General features: G+C 35.1%; 1 pseudogene; it reads left to right on the forward strand.

Annotated features, from left to right (window-relative positions):
* The first annotated feature begins 9,454 nt into the window (after window positions 1–9,454).
* LOC110123539 (eukaryotic translation initiation factor 3 subunit E pseudogene) lies at window positions 9,455–11,143 on the forward strand (annotated as a pseudogene).
* The last annotated feature ends 366 nt before the right edge of the window (window positions 11,144–11,509 follow it).

Genomic DNA, 11,509 nt, shown 5'->3' on the forward strand with positions numbered 1-11,509 from the left:
AAGATAAGGACTTATTAAAATGAAGCTTGTTTGGAAGGTGATACCCAGAAGCAGAAATAAAGAGATAAGTATCAGCGACACAGGAAAGGAAACTACTTGTTCTCACTGAGAGCAATTGGCCCTTAATCCCTCTGTGAGCTTCAGTCTCTCTAAAAATCTGTATTGAATGTACTTGTTGAATGACAAACCAGAGACTGAGACCTTGTCACTACCCCCTTGCTCCACTGATTGATGGATTCATTGACTCTGCATTTCTGGACTGCTTTGAGGATAATGCCTGAATTTCTATAACAGAAAAGCAGAGAAATATGACTGGTGTTTTATATTGGATGTGTTAAGTGTGATGAGCTCTATGAAAAATGCAACTTAGTTTACAGTGGTCTGAGGGGATGTGTCACGGGACACAAGAAGAAGCATTTTACTTATATTCATGATCACATTTTTACTCAATATATCCGTTTTATAGATGAGAACATTTAGGTTCCTATCCTGAAATAATGTACACAAGATCACACAAAAAGTGACAGAATATGACTAAAGCTGATAAGAAATGAAGAATCTCCAGCCCCACCCCACCTACTGAATCAAAATCTGCATTTAACAGGATCTTTAGTTGCTATATATGCATATTTAGGTTTGCTAGGCTCTGGCTTAATTTTTCCCCCCCTTAAATGATTATAGCCATAAATCAAATGAGAAAGTCATGTATAATATCAAGTGATCCAAAAGGTATATTTTTCTTTTAATTAAACCAAACAGATTTTCCTAAGCATTTTATTTTACAAACCTTAACTAATTAAAATATTTTGCTGTGTGGAACCCAGCACAATTTTGTTTTGAAGTTTCTGTGGGTTACAGTTTGTTTGGGAATTTATATAAAAGGTGTGTTATTATCATAAGTAAGTAGTATGCCAATCAGAGGTGGAAGCAATGGCACACATATAACTTATAGACCACCTATTTGAGAGTGTATTCATTTTCTGTTGCTTCTATAACAAATTACAAAAACTTAGCTTAAGACCAGGCAACTCTATTATCTTACAGTCCTGTTGCTTGGCTAGTTTCTCTGCTCTGAAATAAAGATGTTGTTCAACTTCCAAACTCATTCACATTTTTGGAAGAATCTAGTTTCTTGTAGTTGTAGGACTGAGGCTCTATACTTCATTGCTAGCTGTCTGCTGGTGTCTGTCATTAGCACCTAGTCACTCCTAGGTCCTTCCCTATGGGTTCCTGCATCTCAGAATCAGCAAGGGCACATCAGACTGGCTCATGTTTGGAATCTCTTTGACTTTCCATTCTGTTACATATATCTTGTTTTCCCTTCTTCCACATTTTTTTTCTGCCTCCATTCAGAAAATATTCTCTGCTTCCAAGTGCTCATGTGATTATATTGAGCACACCTGGATAATCCATATTATGCTCCCTATTATAAAGTCTGTAACCTTAATTTAAATCTACACAATTTATTTTGTTGTGTAGCATAACATATGCATATTTTCAAATGATCAAGGGATGGATATCTTTGGAGAGCCATTCTGCCTATCACAGAGGTTGGGTGCTGCAAAAAGTAGTAGAGGTAGTTTGGAGATAGATTTTTGACAGCTAAAAATGAGAGGAATACTTGAACTCTTTCAACGAATATGCATTGACTAAATGTTTTCTAGTATTCTGGATTAAGGTTTTAACTTTCAAGCAACAGGATGTTTTCAAAGATTATTAAGTAGGAAGGCAGTAGAATGAACAGTATCATTAAAACAGCCCAGAAATGTAGAGGTAGTGCCCATCCCCTATGTTGCAGCTAGCAGGCTATGGGTTCATACTTGAAATGGAAGAGATACGGATGATTTCTTCCTTTTGGTAACTGCGGGTTAGTGATAGAGAGATAAGGGCCTCCTTTGGGAAGCTGGCAATGGAAAGAAAAAAGAAAGGGTGAGTTTGAGGAAAGGTGCAAATAAATAACTGACAAAACTCTGTGTTTGGCATAAAAGAGATAAAATTGATGAAAGCAATACATGATGCTTGGGAGAATTTGAAGAATGGCAAAATGTTCATTATAAAACCAATAATGCAAGAAAAAAAGTAATGGGCCCAAATCGCTGAAATGCCATGAATGCTTGAATAGAAACACCAGGTAAGAGAGCAGCAACAACAAAAATGAAAACATCATTTCTTTCATTGTTTTTGTTTAATTGTTCTTTCCGCTTGTTGCAGGCCATGAAGATGGTCATTGCCTGTCATAATGTATGTTCTATAATCTTGACTTAAGTGTAAGTAAGTAAGAGTCGCTCAGTCGTGCCCAACTCTTTGTGACCCCATGGGCTGCAGCCCACCAGGCTCCTCTGTCCATAAGATTTTCCAGGCAAGGATACTGGAGTGGGTTGCCATTTCTTTCTCCAGGGGATCTTCCCAACCCAGGGATCGAACCCAGGTCTCCTGCACTGCAGGCAGATTCTTTACCGACTGAGCTACAAGGGAACTTATCCACCAGTAAATCTCGAAATAACCCAGCTCTTCAAGTTTCATAACAGCTCTGCCTATTTACAGGAACAAAGTGTCATCTTAGGAAGTGTCTTTCCAACAAATATACAGGCAGTGATTGGACTAGATCATGGGCCACATTATTAAAAAATGACTCAAATTGAGAATACATTTGAGTTGTTTGAAGAGTACAAGAAAGATTCAGTTAACCCTACCACTAGGGGAAGGTTGACAATTTTAAAAAACACATATTCTGATGTTGCCTCCTCTAATAAGTGACCCAGAAACATCATGAAGAAATAATGGAATAAACACAGTGTATGACACATATGGTGGGCATTTGCTTGAACATCTCTGGATGGGAGATTATTAAAAGAAAACTCAGTAAAATCTTTAAGAAATTATTCATTCCTATTCATACCTTGGTGTATATTTTATGGCTTCATTTCTCCTACTGAAAAACAGTGTTTATTTTTAGGCTAATAAACAAACACAACAGTGTTGAAGGTCATACTACAATCTAAAACTATTTCAAGTGTTTTTGGTTTGGCTTTATGAAAAATGCATTTTGCCAAACAGTTTTTCTCCTTAATTTTTAAACCCTTGTGTATTTTTAAAGAAAATGTAATCCACATGTTTCTTATGCATTTACACTTAACTCATCAAATTCCTTTTGTGTAGGAGTGACTTGGAAAGCAAAAGACTTTGGAAATTATTTTTTTTGTCTCTGAAGCTTTTTATTTTTATTTGGAAAGTAGCAGCATATTCTTTAGTATAGTTCATGTTAGATACCCAGGTATTCAGCTTTTCATGTATGTAGATAGCATAATTTAGAATATCTATATTTGTCCTTATATCTTATCTTCCCTAATGTACCATTATATTAATTACCATTAGTATAATGGTAATTTTCATCTTCATCATTGTCATCTGTTGTAGTACTATTACTTTATTAATTACTATTATTAATATTATTGTTATAAGTTTCATAATAACATTAATGGTATTACAGAATATCTATATGTTCACAACATCTTCATTTACAAAATGCCTTTATCTCACCTTTTCTTAAAGACATGTGTGGAAAGAAACTCCCAAGCTTTGTAGTATACTCACCCATTTCATCTCCTGATAAAATATCAGGCAGAGAGAATTTGCCAATTGCTTTACATCCTCCAAAAATCTTCTCAGTTTGTTTGTCTTATTTTTATTTTCTTGACTGAGTGTGCTATTCATCTCATAGCTATTTTTAACCTCTTCAAATCCTTGCACAATTGTCTGGCTCTATAATCTGAATTAAAAGTCATATCTGACATATCTTATTGCTGAGCTGAAAGATTCTGTCCTACTTATTCCATTTATGTACTCTTTACATCTATGGACACTGCATTGTTCTAATTTGCTTGTTCTCTGAATTTTATCCATTACAGATCTTTAAGTATGCTTCAATAATCTTGTGGATGTATGCTCTGAAACTCAAGAGCATCCTAAGTTACTTTAAAAGTAAGGCCTATGTCATTTTCTTTCTTTCATATCTTCTTCCCATGCCTAGTTCTGATTGCTACAACTTTTAATCTTAGTAAATATGACTGGTGGGTTGTTAATTTTTAAAGTATTATGGCATGTACTACTTGTTTTCTCCATGAAAATAATGTAGTAACTTACCAAATAAAAGTAGATTCTGACTCAGTCTCTTTTTAAAATTAGATTGCATGCTTATAATCTATTGTAAGACTTGATCCTTAAAATATATTTTTTTTATTTAACTAAAGTCTTGAAAACATAGTGTATATGGAAAGAACAAGTAGTGAATAAGATCTTCATCAAAATTGCCAGTTCATTTGAAAAACAGATACCGATGGACCACAAGTAGTAGAGCCTTGCTCAGGCTTTGTGCTAGAGTCTGACAATGAAGAAAGACAACCTGTTCTCTCAGGCAGCTATTTTGGGAATCACGAATGCATATAATCTTAATACTGTGTGCAGAGAGATAGGACGAAGATGAAAGAGTAGAGGCAGGCATCTCTGTGTAGTTTCAGAAAAACACTTCTGGAGTAAACTCAAAGTTAAATAGGCTGTGCAAGCTAAACATTATAATAGGCAACATGAAAGCCTCAATTTAATAGACATTTTACACAACACTTGTGTGGGTTACTGTTCCAAGCATCTTACAGTTATGAACTCATTCAATCCTCATCACTATCCCATGGGTAAGCAGTGTTACTAGACTACTTTTACAAGTGAGAAACTTGAAATACATAACAGTTAAGTGAATTGCCCAAGGTCAACAGCAGGCACAGACAGGACTTAAAATATAGCTAGAGTGTGTCTCCAGAGTCCTTACAGGAGGCTTTTAATAGGAAATTTACAAACTCATGGAGAGCAATACACAGTCAGGGAAGAAAAAGTGGGTTGGCATTTCCTGAGGGCAAGTTATACCTGGGACAATGTCCAGAGATGGAGGAAGCTAAAGTAGTGAAAGCGAACAGTGTTACAGTGAAAAATGAGGGTTTTATCTTAAACGGATCATTGTAATCTTTGGGATAACAGGGTTTTGTCGCAATGCTAGAATGTTCTCTAGGATCATGGAGACTGGGATACAAGGTGGTTGGGGTGGAGGTGAAAAGACCTGGCAAAGGGAACACCTGCAGTAACACAAGTGAGACAAACAGTGGAAATGTGGTTGGAGGGAAGCTGAACCTCACGTGAGTTATTCTAGGGGAGGACATGTGAGGGATTGGTAATCTGTTGATGTCGGACAAAAGAGAGAGACTTGTGTCTGGACTGGTTCCTCTGAATTTTTGATTAAGGCAACAGTGTATACAGAGGTGACTATTGAGATAGGGAAGAAAAGAAGAGAATTGAATATTAGAAAATGCTTCTGATACAATGAAAAAGAAAGTAGAGCTCAAAATTGTATATTATCTATTGTCCTTTAAAAATATGTGTAATATGCACAGAAAAGCTCTGATGAAAACAAGAACAAATATTATTGTGAATGGTAAAATTGTTCAGTAGAACTTTTGATTTTCCCCTGCATTTTCTACATTTTCTTCAATGAACATGAACTAAGTATATTTCATTAAACTGAAAATAAGTATTACTGGAAAGGCTTTATATGGTAATCCTATTTAACTTCTACGATCTTCCTGAAAAGCAAATTAAAGCACTTAGTAAAAGTAGAAGATTTATTAACTTTGGATCAAGAATTCCCTTCTTGGGAAGCTACTTTAAAGTAATACATAAATTCTCACTGTTTATTTATAAATATATTGTTATATGGAAAAATTAGCATCAACAATGGAGTTGTTGAAAACAATTATAGCACAGACATGTGATGAATGCTACACATTCACTAGAACAATTACTTATAAAAACACTTAACTTCAGGGAAAATACTACTCATATATGGAAATAACAGGGTATGAGTTCTCTGATCCTATTTACATAGGATATCTCTGAGCAAAAGATTATACTTAACTTTTTTGATTTGCATTTTTCAAGATCTGTAAAATATACATATGTATTTACTTATAAAATGTGATAATAAAACATAGAAATAAAGGCATTTAGTTCATAGTGTGAGCTGTATCACTGCTATTTAATCATTTCGAATGGGCTTACATTGCATTGTAAGTACCCAGGCAAAGAGGAGTGGAAAAATCACCTGTATTATGAGACTGTCTGTGTCAGGGGAAGCAGCTAGTCAAAACCAGGACTGTAGACAAGAATAAGTGTGAGAGGCCAATGATTACACTGAAAGTATGTTTTTCAGGAGTGTTTGAATAAGATCAGAGGGAGAATATGATAGGAGGGGTAAAATTTTAGAATTTCAGATACTAAGAAGATAAAGATATTTGAAGAAATGTTATCATATTCTTGGGATTTCCATAAAACAGTGTCCAGGGTCTATACATAGATAGTGGATTGATTTGTGACTGCTTGCACTATTATATGTTTGGATACACTGGCCAACTTTTAGGTATGGTAGTGCTATGGAAATGTGAATCTTAAGGTAGCCATGTTTTTCCTTTGTCCCATGAAAAGGAATAGAATCTGGAAAATTTAATAATCTTTAATAAACTTTATCAATTTTTGAAGAAAACATAAATATTTTAGGTTAATTTGCCATAGCTAATAATTCAAGAGTGTTAAAATAATTGAAATGATGGTATCCACATGTAAATATCTTTAACTGCATGTTAATAGAATGTTGTGCTATTTTTATACTAATTATTTATTGATATTTATTAAATGACTACTATAAGCAAGTGCTTTAAATGCATGATCTCATTTAATGCTCAGAAGAGATAAACTTATAGATAGATCAGATACTGACTGAGACTATTTGAACTGACCACTATTTGTTATGTGGTCATCAAGCAACAGATTCATTAAAAAGTATAATATACATTTGGTAGATGTATATTCGGTTCAGTTCAATTTAGTTCAGTTCAGTCACTCAGTCCTGTCCGACTCTTTGCGACGCTATAAACCGCAGCATGCCAGGCCTCCCTGTCCATGACCAACTCCCAGAGTCCACCCAAACCCACGTCCATCGAGTCAGTGATTCCATCCAACCATCTCATCCTTTGTTGTCCCCTTCTCCTCCTGTCCTCAATCTTTCCCAGTATGATGGTCTTTTCCAACGAGTCAGTTCTTTGCATCAGGTGGCCAAAGTATTGTAGTTTCAGCTTCAGCATCAGTCCTTCCAATGAACACCCAGGACTGATCTCCTTTAGGATGGACTGGTTGGATCTCCTTGCAGTCCAAGGGACTCTCAAGAGTCTTCTCCAACACCACAGTTCAAAAGCATCAATTCTTTGGCACTCAGCTTTCTTTATAGTCCAACTCTAACACCCATACATGACTACTGGAAAACCATAGCCTTGACTAGATGGATCTTTGTGGACAAAGTAACGTCTCTGCTTTTTAATATGCTATCTAGGTTGGTCATAACTTTCCTTCCAAGGAGTAAGTGTCTTTTAATTTCTTGGCTGCAATCACCATCTTCAGTGATTTTGGAGCCCCCCCAAATAAAGTCAGCCACTGTTTCCACTGTTTTCCCATCTATTTGCCATGAAGTATTGGGACTGGATGCCATGATCTTACTTTTCTGAATGTTGAGCTTTAAACCAACTTTTTCACTCTCCTCTTTCACTTTCATCAAGAGACTCTTTAGTTCTTCACTTTCTGCCATAAGGGTGGTGTCATCTGCATATCGGAGGTTATTTATATTTCTCCTGGCAAAATGTATATTACACTATATCATATCAAGACTGCGGCCCAATGTCATGTTCTTGCAGCACAGTGTTGGAATCAAGATTCAAATAAGATTTAGTTTGAGCTGCTATGTCCACACTGTTTTAGAAATTTCTAGAACATAATATACCACTTATCATCCTTTAGAGACGCTCTTGAGAATCTATGATCTTAGTGACTGTTCTTTTATTTTCTATATACCTGTTAAATACCTCTCATAGTGCTTCCATAGTTTTTTTGAAGACATTTCTTGAAGTTATACTTTTCATATATGTTGAATGATTTATTTTATAAATACATAATCATTTTATATTTATTTTATAAATATAAAACTTGATTTATTTTATAAACATAAAACTGTTAATGATTTATTTTATAAATATATAATTGACATACAACATGGTATTAGTTTCAGGTATATAGCATAATGATATGATGTTTGTATATATTGAGAAATAATCACTGCAGTAATTCTGGGAAACATCTGTTACAGCTTCAGAAACTTTTCTTATGATGAGAACTTTTAAGATCTACTCTCTTAGCAACTTTCAAATATGCAATACAGTATTATTAACTATAGTCACCATGCTGTATGTTACATCCCCGTGACTTCTTTCATAATGGAAGTTTGTACCTTTTTACTCCTTCCATCCATTTGCAACCGACCCTTTGTTCTCTGTATCTGCAAGCTTTTCTCTTTACTTTTTATTTTAGATTCCACATGTAAGTGAGATCATAGAGTATTTATCTTTTTTTTTTTTGGTCTGACTTATTTCACTTATTATAATGCACTTAGGGTGCACCTATGTCGTCACAAATTGAAACATTTTATTCTCTTTTGGCTAAATATTCCAGTGTATACAAATGTACACCACATCTTTATCTGTTCATTCACTGATGGACAATTAGGTTTTAAATGTACCTTGGTTGTTGTACATAATGCTGCAGTGAATATAGGTGTGCATATATCTTTTTAAGTTAGTATTTCTGCTTTCTTTGGTTAAATACTCAGAAGTGGAATTGCTAGATCATTTGGTAGTTATATATATGCATGCTCAGTTGCATCTGACTCTTGGAAACCCCATGGACTGTAGCCCACCAGGCTCCTCAGTCCATGGAATTCTCCAGGTAAGAATATTGGAGGGAGTTGCCATTTCCTGATCCAGGAGATCTTCCTGACCCAGGGACCAAACTCATGTGTCTCCTGCATTGGCAGGCAGGTTCTTTACCACTATGCCACTTGGGAAGCCCCTATGGTAGTTCTAGTTTTAATTTTTTTGAGAAGCTTACATGGTCTAGAGTGGCTGCACCAATTTATATTCCCACCAACAATGCACAAGCGTTCTTTTTTCTCCATATTCTCACTAGCATATTTTACATTATCTTTCTGATAATAGTAGTCTAACACATATGAGGTGACATTGTGGCTGAAAATCAGAGAGATTAAATGATGCATCCAAGCAAGGTAGCATTCTGAATGAGGATTTTAGCCCAGAACTGCCTAGTGTCAATACTGATGATCTTTTTCTACTCATATACTTGCTTCCTTTATTTTAAACATAGAATTATTAGACTTCAGAGATGAAAGAGCAATTGAGATTACTTATTTCAATTAGTTCAATTCATGTTTTAGGGAACTATCGTCTAGAAGAGTTGGACTACTTAAGGTCATGTAACAAACTATTAATTCTGGAGTACCACCATGAATTGTGGTTGCTTTCTTTCCATATTTCAGGTACTAACAAGTAGGCCTAAATTCTTTGGCTTACTGGGTTTAAATTTAAAAAAAAATAAAAAATTGACTCCTACAATTTCCTTTTCCTCAGCAAGATGTTGGAGTATGACTTGATTACTTACATCACACACTTTTTGGATTGGCTTCTAGTTCTTTCATTGCTTGAGTTTCTCTCTGTTAAGAAAAATATATAATGAAAAAAAATTGTAATGGAAATTGAATCTTCTTAGTGATACCAACATAGTAGACTTTGCTATTGATGTATTCCCTTTATTCTGATGATATCCTCATGCTTTGAGAGAAAAAAGAACCAGCATTGTTTCACAACTGAAACCACTTCAGGCATCAGCAGAAGCAATTGTGAAGATGTTTGAAGATCCAGACACTACAAGGCAAATGCAGTAAACCAGGGCTGATTGGATATAGTTTTACTACATGGCAGATAAGCCTGGTTTTAGGTAGGAATATTTAGATACATGCTAGGTATGCAAAATTCCAATATGAATGTGTAAATTACTCTGGAGCAACAGAATATCTTTACTTATTTAGAGAGTTGGTTCCAGCAATGGATAGAAATGCTTTGAGTTCACGCTGGGGACAACTGACCTCAGAAATTTTAATACAGTTTTGGAATGCAGTCATGGAAGACTGCATGGCTAAATGATAAATAATAATTCTGTGAATTCTCTTTAATCTCTTCAGCAGTGAATATGGTTCATTCACTGGTCTCTGTTTTCTTCTATCACCCCAAAGCACAGTAACATTATGGATCAATTCTTTTACCAGCCACAGTATCTTAGTGCAGTTCCAATGATGTGCCCACATATTCTTTACTATTTAACCACAGCAGTCATAACAAACAAAGATGTTCAAAAACACCGGCAAGTGCTAAAAGATCTGGTCAAAGTTATTCAACAGGAGCCTTGCACATATTTATATAAAGACCCAATTATAGAATTTGTTGAATGCTTACATATTAACTTCCATGGGGCTCAGATAAAGCTGAAGGAATGTGGATCAATGCAAGTGAATGATTTCTTCTTGGTGGTTTATCTTGAGGATTTCATTGAAAATGCCTGTCTCCATATTTGAGACTTGTGTCACATCCATCAATGTATCAGCATTAACGTGCTGGCAGTTAAACTAAGCATGACTCCAGAATAAGTTGAAAAGTAGTTTATAAATTTGATTACAAATGCAAGACTGGATGTCAAGATTGATTCTAAATTAGGTAATGAGGCTATGAGTAACAATACCATCTCACAAGTGATAAAATCACACAAGTGATTGAAAAGACCAAGAGCCTTTTATTTAAGAAGCCAAATGCTGACCATGAATATGGAGAAGAAATTTAATCAGAATAGTAAGTAGAGGCTCCTAACTGTAACTTGGGACTTTGCCTCCTATTGAAGAACTATATAGAAAAAAATGAAAAAAAAAAAAAAAACTATAAAAGAAGGTGAAATATTAAAACTATCATATAAAGGTAAAACATTTTAGAGCAATTAGCATAATAACTATACTATAATAACTATAATAACTATACTTTGGAGAATTTGAATAAAATTGATGGTTTCATTAAAAAGTAAAATAAGAAGTAGATCCCTGAAGTGATCTCCCCCTAAAGTGGGGAGATGAATTAAAAAAAGATGTACCACTTGGACAAATGATTTTGTGCAAGTAAAACTGCACCCCAGCATCATTGTCAAGTTATCAGGGTTCAAGAATCCTAAGTGGACTTTTAAATCCCCTTGTCCACTTCAGCTGGACACCCTTGAGCTATGTATCAGTTTAGGACTCTTGGTAGTCACTCTTCAAATAGAGACTTCAAAAACCTTTCTTTTGTCTCACATAGCATCTCCGTTAACTTTTGTCACATGATGTTCTTTGCTTCTCGTCTCCATTTGGGGTGTACTGTTATGTTACTACAATCATGACACTGATTGTTTCTTTAATTATTGCTCTTAAGAGTGTCTTGGTCCTATGCCTAGGGCTCTAAGCAAGCACTGTATTCCACAGTCATATGAACTGCAG

Source organism: Odocoileus virginianus, chromosome 25 (genome assembly GCF_023699985.2).
Source record: "Odocoileus virginianus isolate 20LAN1187 ecotype Illinois chromosome 25, Ovbor_1.2, whole genome shotgun sequence".
Taxonomy (NCBI): Eukaryota; Metazoa; Chordata; class Mammalia; order Artiodactyla; family Cervidae; genus Odocoileus; species Odocoileus virginianus.